Below are 13,505 nucleotides of genomic sequence, written 5' to 3' on the forward strand. Positions count from 1 at the left end.
GCTCAGTTCTATTGCTTGAGACTCTCCTCCCCACCCACTCTCTATCAATGAATTCACATTGTCATTGTCATGGTATAAACCCCCACTCTGAACCTTAGCGTCCAAAAGATGGGGTACCAGCATGAATTCCTCTAAGCTCAATTACCAGCTTAGTACTTGTAGCACTGCCACCAACCAGGAATTTCAGTGCCTGGTACACTCTGGTCCCCCCCAAAACCTTGCCTGGGGACCCCAAGACCCAGTCCCTCTGGATCTTAACCCAAGGAAAATAAACCCTTTCCCTCACCGTTGCCTCTCCCAGGCTTCCTCTCCCTGGGTTGCCCTGGAAGATCACTGTGATTCAAACTCTGAATCTTTAAACAGAGAGGAAAATCCACCTTCCCCCCTCCTTCTCTCTCCCCCTCCCAGACTCTCCCTGAGAGAGAAAGTAATCCTAACACAGAGAGAAATTAGCCTCTCTCTCCCCCTTCCCCGCTTTTTCCCTACCAATTCCCTGGTGAATCCAGACCCCGTCCCCTGGGGTCTCACACCACAATAAAAAAACAATCAAGTTCTTAAACAGAAACTTTTAATTAAAGAGAGAAAAATGGTAAAAATTATCTTTGTAAATTTAAAATGGAATAGGTAAAGGGTCTTTCAGCTATAGACACTGGGAATATCCTCCCAGCCTAAGGGTACAAGTACAAATTAAAATCCTTTCAGCAAAATACAAATTTGAACTCCTTCCAGCCAAATACACATTTGAACTTCTTCCAGCCAAATACACATTTGCAAATAAAGAAAACAAACATAAGCCTAACTCGCCTTATCACCTAGTACTTACTATTTTGAATCTATAAGAACCTGTATCAGGGAGATTGGAGAGAAACCTGGTTGCAAGTCTGGTCACTCTCAGAACCCAGAGAGAACAACCAAATTCTAATAGCACACACACAAACTTCCCTCCCTCAAGATTTGAAAGTATCCTGTCCCCTGATTGGTCCTCTGGTCAGGTGACAGCCAGGCTCACTGATCTTGTTAACCCTTTACAGGCAAAAGAGACATGAAGTACTTCTGTTCTACTAACTCTTAACTATCCATTTATGACAGTCATAAACAGATAGTTAAGGGTTAATGTCTGTTTTACCTGTAAAGAGTTAAGAAGTTCACCTAGCCTAGCTCACACCTGACCAGAGGAACCAATGAGGGGACAAGATGTTTCAAGAGGAAGGAGGGAAGTTCCCTTTGTCTTAGTTTCAGTTTTGGCTGGAGCGGAAAAAATCAAGGAACCAGCCTCTTATCAGAGTAGTGAGTATTAGAAAAGAATAAATAGGTTCATGTTTATTTTCTTTTGTGATTTTGTCTTTTTGCATTAGAGGGAAATCAAAGTGGGATTATTTTGTGTACTAAGTTTTTGCCCAGAGGAACATCCTCTGTGTTTTGAATCTGTTGTCTGAGAGAGTGGCTGGTATGCTAATCTCTCTCAGAGAGTTTTTTTTTTACCTTTCTTGTCTTTAATTAAAAGCCTTTTTTAAAGAATATGATTGATTTTTCCTTGTTTTTAGATCCAAGGGGATTGGATTTGGACGCACCAGGGATTGGTGGGGGAAAAAAAAAGTGGCGGGGGGGGGAATGAGTAATTCTTCCTTGTTTTAAGATCCAAGGGGTTTGGATTGGTGTTCACCAGGGAATTAGTGGAGGAGTCTCTCAAGGCTACCCAGGGAGGGAAAGATTTTGGGGGAGAAAATAGAGTTTCTCAAATGACTTAAATACTTGGGTGGTGGCAGCATACTGATCTAAGCTGGTAATTAATCTTAGCGGTTCTCATGCAGGTCCCTACATCTGTACCCTAAAGTTCAGAGTGAGGGTGGAACCTATGACACACATGCATTCTTCTCCTTTATTTAGGACAAGACCAGCAGGTTGCATGTCCTTGTAATGTTAAATTCCTAATTTGCCCTTATTCGCTTATTAGACTATAACCTGTATTTACAATATATGTCTCCCTCTAATATTTATCTTTCATTTTAATGAGACAAACGGTGAAGCCAGTGAAACCAAACAAAACCCCCATGATCACACTCAGAGCCACCATCCAGGGATCCACCCTTGGGAAAAATGGGTCTTAAAAGCAAAACACCAGGACTTGCCTTAGTATGGAAGTGGTCACTAAAAACAGCTGTTTTTATTCCATATAAATTCATAGTCTCCAGCAGGATTTATTTCAAACAAGAGTGAAAATATGAGGCTGTCTACAGACGTGCTGGAACAATTTGCATAGTGGAGTTGCTAAGAACCATTGAAGCAAACTGTAAACCCTGTATATGATGGAAACTGCTTCAAGCCAAGGGTGTGTGGCAGCACCCCCTGCACCCCTAGTTTCAGAATCTGTGCCTGTCTACCCTATGCAAAAGACCAGAAACAGATTTTCAAAATGGCTCCAACCACTTTGGATTCTCCAACCAATGGCTTCCATATGGATTTATCCTTGAATACACAGGCCTGATTTGATTCACTACTATTCAAAAGGTCAGAGAGTTCAAGTGCAAAGTTCTCCGCTCATAAAACCCCATTGACTTCAATAGAGTTACTTCAGCAAAGAATTTGGCTCTCAGTGTTCAGTAACTTTCAGAAATTGCCAGATTAATTATAATATTTTTGAAAAATTCACAATTATCCCCAACAGATTTGGAGGATTCATAATTACAATTCCTGCAAACATTTGTGCAGGAAATTAATGAATCTTCTTTGGCTGTCCTTGTCTTCACAGTGATTGAATCATCTAACTAAGGTGAAATTTTCAAATGTGCCAAAGACCTTCTCTGCACATGGCTTGTCCACTGATTTCGTGAAACTTGTGCAACTCTTTCAGGTGGCCATTCTTAAATTGGTTCAATAGTTGACTTCAAAAGAGGGTTGCACCAATTTAACTGTGCATAAAACCTTAAATTGTAAAGTAGCGTAATAGTATCCTACCTCCATATAGCTTAAATCAGTAAGGACTTGACATGCTAAACCAATATAAGGCACTCGGAAATTTATCTAAGAGTGTTCACAAAAGCAGGTTGCATTAATTAAATAGCTAATCTGTGCAATTTTTTGTGTGTAGACAAGGTCAAAGTGAGTCTCTTTGTGGATCGGGACCAAAAAGACTGAACAAGCACAAGTCTAACTGAACGTCAAAGGAATTAGGTGACATTTCACACAACAAATAATAGACAATGAGTTGGTGATGTGAAAAGATCACAAACAACAGCAAGCCACACTATAAAAGTTACCACATTCAAAACATTAAGGTGAATTTAAGGTTGCAGGAGCACACTGTGTTTGAGGGTTGAGTGACTATTTCCCCTCAAAAACACTGGAGGGGTTTTTGTTTGTTTGTTGGGATCTCAGGAAAGTCAGATTAAAGATTGAATGTATGTGCAACCTAAACCTTTGATAATCGGAATAGTCACAACTAGAGTAATCAAATTGCCTGAATTTTGACACTGTAAAGACACCAGCCTCATATCTCTTTTGTTTGTATGCAGATTATGAAATGTCCACCAGCGATGCTTCAGTTCTTTGTTTCCTATGATGAGGTTTGTTTCTGGTGGAGGTGAATTCAGTGTGGAGTATGGATGGTTACTCACCTGCTATATAAACGACTGCTTCCTTTTCTTGAGAACGGTGTTCCTGATGCAACAGGACAAATTTTGATTTGAATATTCTTTTATAATGAGAGAAGTTTGTGTATCAAACAGGCCATTGTCTCCGTGGGATATTGTTTCAGAGAGTGATGGTAAATGTTGCCCACTGAGATCTCTCCGCAGTATCTCAGGCTCTGGGTACCAACCAGCTGATCGACAAACCAACAGGATCCCTCTATCCTGGTGACCCTCAACAGAGATGAAAGGAGCAGAGCCCAGACCTAAGGTGAAATACATAAAGGTGTTAATTAAATGAAATAATTTCTAAAACAAAAGGGATGAGAGACAGTTCGTGGATCCCTTACTGACACTAGAAAGCACTTATTCATGTGGGTTATCAGCAGAAGGTATAACTGATAGTGGAATTTCTGAAATTCCAATGCTCAGGGACACCCAAAAATGTGAACAAATATTTAAAAGAATGTCAGTGGGAAATATTGTTATCTCAACCCAGGAGCAACTGAGTGCTGAGCAGCTTTGGAGATATGACCACTTCATTTAGTTCAGTGGTTTCAACCTGTATGTCTAAGGGGTCCACAAAAGGTTGTCATTACCATAGACCAGGGGTAGGCAACCTATGACATGCGTGCCATAGGCAGCACGCGAGTTGATTTTCAGAGGCACTCACATTGCCTGGGTCCTGGCCACCAGTCTAGGGGGGATCTGCATTTTAATTTAATTTTAAATGAAATTTCTTAAACATTTAAAAAACCTTATTTACTTTACATACAACAATAGTTTAGTTATATATTATAGACTTATAGAAAGAGATCTTCTAAAAATATTAAAATGTATTACTGGCAAGTGAAACCTTAAATTAGAGTGAATAAATGAAGTCTCGGGACACCTCTTCTGAAAGGTTGCCGGCCCCTGGTTTAAACTATTTGATGGTGGCAGCTACTAGATCTAAGCTGATAAATAAGCTTAGGGGTTATCTCATACAGGTTCCCACATCTGTACCCTAAAGTTCAGAGTGGAGGTGACACCTTGACATAGAATCATAGAATCATAGAATATCAGGGTTGGCATGGTAGACAGCGAAGTGGGATTCATTTTGAACCAAAAGCCAGTAAGATTTTTTTTCTCCTTTTGGGATGCTTGGGAAGCAGTGAAGAGAGATACAGATCTTATGTCTCTGTGCCTGAAGGCAGAGCTGTTAAGTTTTTTTAAGAAAGGGCTTGTGTTAGAGAAAAGTTTCCAGCTGTGAACAGCTGGAGAGTAATTAACATTTTGAAAAAAAAAATCACAAAACCAGTTTTTCTTGTTTCTTTCTTATTGGAAGGGGGGTGAGATGACAGAAAGGGGGAAACACACTGTGCAAAAGGAGCTAGAATTAGCCAGATTGCAGGCTGAGGAAAACAGAAAAGAACATGACAGACAGATGGCCAGAGATGAGGCTGCCCACAAAAGAAATTTGAAAACAGAAAAAAACAAAATGGAGGCAGAGACAGCTGCCCACGAAAGAGCTTTGGAAATTGAAAAGGCAAGGGTTGAAGCAGAAAGGGCCGAGGAAGAGGCTGACCACCAGAGGGCTATGGAGATCCAGAGGGAGGCCCAGAAGCATGCACTGGAGTTAGCAAGGATTCCTCAGAATACACCAAATAATCCTAACAATTCTCCACCCACGGATGGGTGCGACTATGTCCACAGTATAATGAATCCAGTGATATTGCTGAATATTTCCTCACCTTTGAGAGACTGTGCACGCTCCATGCAATTCCTAATGAGTCCAAGATGACCACATTAGTAGCAAAATTGACTGGAAGAGCTCTGGACGTATTCAACAAGATGCCTTTTGGGGAGGCTTCTGACTATGGTAAATTTAAGGATTTGGTTTTGGAACAATTTCAAGTTACACCTGACACTTACAGAGTCAAATTTAGAGCCCTTCAGAGAGGGCTGGGACTAAGTAATTTGGCTTATGTACACCAGATAAATGATCTGTTAGAGAAATGAGTCGACGGCAGAGGTGTGACTACATTTCAAAGAATGGTAGATTTGATGACTCAGGAACAATTCCTGAATATGACCAAGGATAATATAAAACAGTGGTTATGGGATAAGAAAATAGACTCAGCTGAAAGTCTTGCTTCTTACACTGATCAATACGAGCAGTCCCAGGCCACCAGAGAGGCAGGGAAAATCAACACAAAACGGGTGTAGGGAGCCAGGGCCGGCTCTAGCCATTTCGCCGCCCCAAGCACAGCAGCACGCCGCGGGAGGCGCTCTGCTGCTTGCTGGTCCCGCAGCTCCGGTGGACCTGCTGCAGGCGTTTCTGTGGACGGTCAGCTGGTCCTGAGGCTCCAGTGGACCTGCCGCAGGCGTTTCTGTGGGAGGTCCACCGGAGCTGCCTGCCGCCCTCCCGGCAACTGGCAGAGTGCCCCCCGCGGCATGCCACGCCAAGCACGCACTTGGCGCACTGGGGCCTGGAGCCGGTCCTGGAGGGAGCAGAGAGGAACAACCCTGGTCGCACTTTGAGTGAAGATCAGAAGAGACACCCTCAAACCACACCCTACCACTGGGGGCAGCCCAAGGTTTCACCTACATCCCAAGGTAAACCCCAAATTCCACCACAGCAGTCTCCAGCAACCCACCTCGCCCTGGTGATACCTTAGCAAGGCGATGTTTTAAGTTTAATAAGCTGGGGCATATAAAGGTCCACTGCCCCAAGAACCCCAACCGATTACAGTTCATTACACCACAATCACACCAAAGGTCCCCAGGTCCAAATACCTCTCAAATACCCTCGGAGTGAAGGGAAACCTTGAGAGTGGGCAGAAATAAGGTTATCACATGGAGGGACATGGGAGCACAAGTGTCAACTATCTACCAATCCCTAGTGGACCCCAAATTCATCAACCTAGAGGCTCTGGTGACAATTCAACCCTTCATGTCAAACTCTTTAAACTTGCCTACAGCCAAGTTGCTTGTCCAGTACAAGACCTGGTCAGGAATGTGGACTTTTGCAGTCTATGATAATTATCCCATCCCCATGCTGCTGGGGGAAGACTTGGCCAATAATGTGAAGCTAGCCAAGAGGGTGGGAATGGTTACCCACAGCCAGGTTAAGCAAGCTTCCACACCCATCCCTGTTCCTGAGCTGTCCACCAGGGCCCCGTCTGTGTTACCAGAGACCCAGACAGAGGTGGTGGAACCAGATCTCCAGCCAATGACTGCAACGCTGTAGTGGATCGTGTTCCAGCACCGGAACTGGCGAAACAACCAGCACTAGAATCGTTGCCAGCACTGAATCCAGCACTTGCATCCCCGTCTACAACTCCAACGCCAGAGGGCACCAGCGAGCCTGAAAAGGCAGCAGCAGCAGATAACCCTACCCAAGAGGCTCAGCCAGAGCCTGAAATACCACATAGTGCACCAGCAGAGAGCAGTTCACAATTAACGGAAACAACCCCATCACCTACATCGCTTCCAGAGGAACCAAGCCCAAGTCCACAGTCCGAGGAGGAACCGATGTCTCCAGCATCAAGGGAACAGTTCCAGGCCGAGCAGGAAGCAGATGACAGCCTTCAGAAAGCTTGGTCGGAGGCACAGAGCATCCCACTGCCTCTCAGCTCTTCTAACTGATCCTGGTTTGTTGTAGAACAAGGACTTTTATACAAGGAGACTCTTTCTGGTGGACACCAGGAAGATTGGCATCCTCAAAGACAGTTGGTAGTTCCAGCTAAGTACCAGATAAAGTTCTTGAGCTTAGCCCGTGATCATCCTAGTGGCCATTCTGGGGTGAATAGAACCAAAGACCGTTTGGGGAAGTCCTTCCACTGGGAGGGAATGGGCAAGGATGTTTCTAACTATGTTCGGTCTTGTGAGGTGTGCCAATGAGTGGGAAAACCCCAAGACCAGGTCAAAGCCCCTCTCCAGCCACTCCCCATAATTGAGGTTCCATTTCAGCGAGTAGCTGTGGAAATTCTGGGTCCTTTTACAAAAAAGACACCCAGAGGAAAACAGTACATACTAACTTTCATGGATTTTGCCACCTGATGGCCGGAAGCCGTAACTTTAAGCAACACCAGGGCTAAAAGTATGTGCCAGACATTAACAGACATTTTTGCCAGGGTAGATTGGCCTGCTGACATCCTTACAGATTCAAGAACAAATTTCCTGGCAGGGACCATGAAAAACCTGTGGGAAGCTCATGGGGTGAATCACTTGGTTGCCACCCCTTACCACCATCAAACCAATGGCCTGGTGGAGAGGTTTAATGGAACTTTGGGGGCCATGATACGTAAATTCGTCAATGAGCACTCCAATGATTGGGACCTAATGTTGCAGCAGCTGCTTTTTGCCTACAGGGCTGTACCACATCCCAGTTTAGGGTTTTCACCATTTGAACTTGTGTATGGCCACTAGGTTAAGGGGCCATTACAGTTGGTGAAGCAGGAATGGGAGGGGTTTACGCCTTCTGCAGGAACTAACATTCTAGACTTTGTAAGCAAACTGCAAAGCACCCTCCAAAAAGAAAACCTAAAGGATGCTCAGGAAGGGCAAAAGGCCTGGTATGATAAATATTCCAGAGAACGGGCCTTCAAAGTAGGAGACCAAGTTATGGTCTTAAAGGTGCTCCAGGCCCATCAAATGGAAGCATCGTGGGAAGGGCCTTTCACGGTCCAAGAGCGCCTGGAAGCTGTTAACTATCTCATAGCATCCCCCACCTCAAAATTAAAGCCTAAGGTATACCATGTTAATTCTCTAAAGCCCTTTTATTCCAGAGAATTAAAGGTTTTCCAGTTTACAGCCCAGGGAACAAATGATGCTGAGTGGCCTGAAGGTGTCTACTATGAAGGGAAAAGTAATGGTGGCGTGGAAGAGGTGCACCTCTCCACGACCCTTGGATGTATGCAATGATGGCAGATCAAGGAGCTATGCACGAGCTTCGCGCCAACGTTCTCAACCACCCCAGGACTGGTGGCATACCACTCCATTGACACAGGTAATGCTCACCCAATTAGAACCCCACCCTACCGAGTGTCTCCCCAAGCCAAAACATCTATAGAACGGGAGATCCAGGACATGCTACAGATGGGTGTAATCCGCCTCTCTAACAGTGCCTGGGCATCTCCAGTGGTTCTAGTTCCCAAACTAGATGGGGAAATATGCTTTTGTGTGGACTACTGAAAGCTAAATGCTGTAACTCATCTCGCCAACTATCCAATGCCTCGCACAGATGAGCTATTGAAGAAACTGGGACGTGCCCAGTTCATCTCTACCTTAGACTTAACCAAGGGGTACTGGCAAGTACCACTAGATGAAACTGCCAAAGAAAGGTCAGCCTTCATCACACATGCAGGGGTATATGAATTTAATGTGCTCCCTTTCGGGATGCGAAATGCCCCCGCCACCTTCCAGAGACTTGTAGATTGTCTCCTAGCGGTATTGGGAGAATCTGCCATTGCCTACCTTGATGATGTGGCCATTTTTTCTGATTCATGGGCAGAACATCTGGAGCACCTAGAAAAATTCTTCGAGTGCATCAGGCATGCAGGACTAACTGTTAAGGCTAAAAAGCGTCAAACAGGCCTAAACAGAGTGACTTACCTTGGACACTAGGTGGGCCAGGGAACTATTAACCCCCTACAGGCCAAAGTGGATGCTATCCAAAAGTGGCCTATCCCAAAGTCAAAGAAACAGGCCCAATCCTTCTTAGGCCTGGCCGGATACACTGCTCTATAGCCAAAATGCTTCTGAAATAAATGTAGTTCAACTTTACTAATTCTGGGTCACTGAGAACAAAAATGATGCTTAAAATTGTTGATTGGCTCTAGTTTTCAAGATATGCTATTGGGTCAGTATATACGACTCTTGACTTGGGAATGGCGGAGGATAAGTGAGTTATAAAGGGAAGGGATCTCAATTTAAACCAGAAATGACTAAAATACATCTTTGACTGGATCTATGAATAAATCTATGACTGGGTTTGGACAGTACTTGCTTTTTAGGCAAAACAATGAATGATGCAATCTGAAGCTGGTATTGCATCATACATGATATGAATTGCATCATGTTATTTCTAGAAGTCATGGATGATGCAATCATAACGAAGCTTACATCACTCTGCTGAACAAATTGTCCTATATCAGCTCTAGAAATCATACAGTGTCGCGCTCTCTTATTTGTCGGTGTTTGATTCTGCAAAGGGACACATTTCTGTATAGCCAAAGTGAGCAGAGATGCCTCGTACTTGTGTGAACAGTGCAGATAACTTCTGCTATGTTTGTGGTGAAGTGACTTTTGCATCACAAAAGCGCAGTATAAGCACTATGGTTAAGAAAGCCTATCCCCTTTATTTTGGCTGCAAAATTGGAGATCAGGACAAGAGGTGGGCCCCACACATATGCTGCAACACTTGTGCAACAAATCTTCGCCAGTGGTTGAACAGGAAAAGAAAATCTATGCCTTTTGCAGTGCCAATGATTTGGAGAGAGCCAACAGATCATACCAGCAATTGTTACTTCTGCATGGTTCCTCCAGTTGGGAAAGGTGTGTCAAAGAAGAAAAAGTGGACTGTGCATTATCCAAACGTTCCATCAGCTATACGCCCAGTACCCCACGGAGAAGGACTGCCAGTTCCTGATGCACCAGAATCATTCTCACTTGAGTCAGACGAGGAAGAGGAAGAGGATGAAACTTCTAGTCCTGAACCATCAGTGTCACAGGACCCACATTTTCTCCCATCCTCCTCCTCTGAACCACACCTCATAACACAAGGTGAACTGAATGACCTTGTTGGGGATTTGGAACTACCCAAGAGTAAGGCAGAACTGTTGGGCTCCAGACTACAGCAGTGGAATCTCCTGGCAGGCTATCAGGGCAAATGGAGCCCATCAATGCTTGCAGACTATTGCTGGACAGTGACAAGAGATGCTCCATTTAATGAATACAAGAGACAAGCCAAGAAGTGCCGAGTAGACACTGAATAGGACTAAACTATATACATAATAGTTTTTTGCCTTTTGTTTCATAATAAATTTTATTTATAGAACACTTTTGCTGATTTTTAAAGTGTTACATAAACAGGACAGGTGAAATATTATCATGTAAAGCAACCATAAACACATGAAAAGACCTAGGTTTACAATTTATGATTAAAACTCTACTATCTACACAATATACATAGACATAAAATGTAAAAACTTAAATATCTTAGAAACAGTAGCCAATCAGTTGTTTTAATTGTCATCTTTGAATTCAGCACATCAAAATACATAATAAATAGCACATTTTATCTCTGAAGCAGACAACTTCTCAAAAATTGTAGCCCAGTGATATTACAGGCGATTTGTACTGCACTATAGCCCAATCACCACCCTACTGACAGACCTAACCAAAAAAGAAACAGCCAAATGCAGTTCAGTAGACTGATGAGTGTCAGAAGGCCTTTAACCAGCTTAAAGCAACACTCATGTCTGAACCTGTGCTACGGGCCCCAGACTTTGACAAACCGTTCCTAGTAACCAGACATGCATCCGAGCAGGATGTGGGAGCAGTTTTAATGCAGGAAAGACTGGATCAAGAATTCCATCCTGTTGTGTTTCTCAGCAAGAAACTGTCTGAGAGTTAAAGCCACTGGTCAATCAGCAAAAGGGAACGCTACGCCATTGCGTATGTGCTGGAAAAGCTACGCCCATACGTCTGAGAACGGCGTTTCCAACTACAAACTGACCATATTGTGCTGAAATGGCTTCAAGGACGATAACAAAAAACTTCTTTGGTGGTGTTTAACTCTCCAAGATTTTGATTTTGAAATACAACACATTTCAGGAGCTTCTAACCAAGTGGCTGATGCACTCTCCTGTGAAAGTTTTCCAGAATCAACTACTTAAAATAGTCCTTGAAATGTGAAAAATATTGTTAGTTTTTGCATAATCAGTAGTATATGTAAAGGTGCGTGTGTCTTATTAATTCTGTTTTCTCCTAAAGTTCTAGGAAGAAATCACAGCCAGTGTGGTCTAGCACTGTCTATGATTTGGGGGGGGTGGTGTCATAAACATACAGTTAAAGGTTAATTCCTCTTTGACTTGTAAAGGGTTAAGAAGCTCACATAACCTAGCTAACACCTGACCAGAAGGACCAATAAGGGGACAAGATACTTTCAAATCTGGAAGGGGAAAGAAGTCTTTTGTATGTGCTAGGTGTGTGCTTTTGCCGGACACAGAGTAAGAAGGAGCCATCCCACTCTTATAGGGTAGTGAGTATTTAGAGAAGGAATGTATTAGATTACTTTTATTTTCTATTTGTGATTTCTTTTGCAAAATAGAGGGAGGATAACATTAGGTTCTTTGTGTAACTTTAAAGTTTTTCCCAGAGTTTTAAATCTGTTTGTCTGTGAGATTATCTTGCATTTTAATCTCGCAGAGGTATTCTTTTCACCTTTTTCTTTAATTACAATTCTTCTTTTAAGAACCTGATTGATTTTTCATTTTTCAAGATCCAAGGGTTTTGGATCTGTGTTCACCAGGACTAACTGGTGAGGGTATACTCTCAAGCCTACCCAGGAAAAGGGGTGTAAAGACTTGGGGTGTGGAGGGAGGAATTAGTCTCAAATCTGCCCAGGAAAGGGGGGGTTAGGGACTTGGGAAATATTTGGGGAAAGGAAGAGTTTCAAGTGGCTCTCCCCTAAGATTTAGAACATGCTTGGTGGTGGCAGCTTACTGTTAACCTAAGCTGGTAAATAAGCTTAGGGGGTCTTTCATACAGGTCCCCACATCTGTACCCTAATGTTCAGAGTGGGGAGGGAACCTTGACACCATCTTTTAGCTCATGGCCACCCTAGGAGAAGGGTGTTGTTTTTCTTCAATGCAATAGCAAACACAAGGCAGTAATCTCATTATACAGTCCCAGCAGAGATGAAGCAAGTGATTCTTTCACCTCAGTGTAGCTACTCAAGGTGATCGTTAACCCTCCTAAACATGCCCCAACCCACAGAATTCTTCTTGACCAGTTACAGCGAGGTGAAACCACCACTTGCCTTGTCTACGCATGAATTGTACAATGAGAGAGAGAAACCTGCATCCTAGTGTAGCCAAACCCTCAGAGACTGTCTCTCGGAGCAGATCCCATCCCATGACCCCCTTTCCCCCCCATGGACACCACAGCAATTGCTGATGGGCAGAAGAAATGTGAATGGCACAGTTCATATCTCTTTAGCCACCCTTGAATAAAGTCAACACCTTTGGAAACAAAGAGGAAAATCAGCACCATGTGTTCAGCCCCCTCTCCACAGAGCCCAGATGAGGAATTCCTGCTTGACATGGCTGTAAACAGCACAAGGACAGAGCACAGGCTGGATAGCAACATAACACAGTAAACCCCAGCTCATATAAGAGGGACATGCCAGTGTATTCCCTGTTGGTGCTGCGGGGACACAACCAAATAGGGAAGCAAATCCACAACTCTGCTCCTAACAACTGCAGCTGGAAAATGCAAAAGAGACAAATCAGAATGGTCTTTCATGCTTTATTTACTATAAATACCCATCAGAGTGCAAAGGAGCTGAGAAGCAGCTTTAATACCCACAACAAAGGAAAACAGACCCACAGGTTTTGGGAACAGTTATTTTTAATTAAACTAAAATGGAAACAAAGTCAATGAAGTAACATATGAAATTACTGAGTGACAGTTGCACCTTCAGTGATGTTTTATAAATCTCTGTCCCTTTTCTTCTCCCTTCTCTGTCGTATGGTTCACTTTTACTTGCCATTTTTCTAGCCCTCATTTCCCACCCCCGTTTATTTCTCTGTGTCTTCCACTCTCCTCTGATCCCTGTCACAGACCATTCCCCCTCATGTTCTCCATCATTCCCCGGAGTTTATCCCTTCC

General features: G+C 43.6%; 1 protein-coding gene across 1 annotated transcript in view; it reads left to right on the plus strand.

Annotated features, from left to right (window-relative positions):
* The window catches only part of LOC115640848 (zinc finger protein RFP-like), a 1,004,025-nt gene that overhangs the window by 182,704 nt on the left and 807,816 nt on the right, over nucleotides 1-13,505 (plus strand). The window lies entirely within an intron of this gene.

Source organism: Gopherus evgoodei, unplaced genomic scaffold (assembly GCF_007399415.2).
Source record: "Gopherus evgoodei ecotype Sinaloan lineage unplaced genomic scaffold, rGopEvg1_v1.p scaffold_32_arrow_ctg1, whole genome shotgun sequence".
Taxonomy (NCBI): domain Eukaryota; kingdom Metazoa; phylum Chordata; order Testudines; family Testudinidae; genus Gopherus; species Gopherus evgoodei.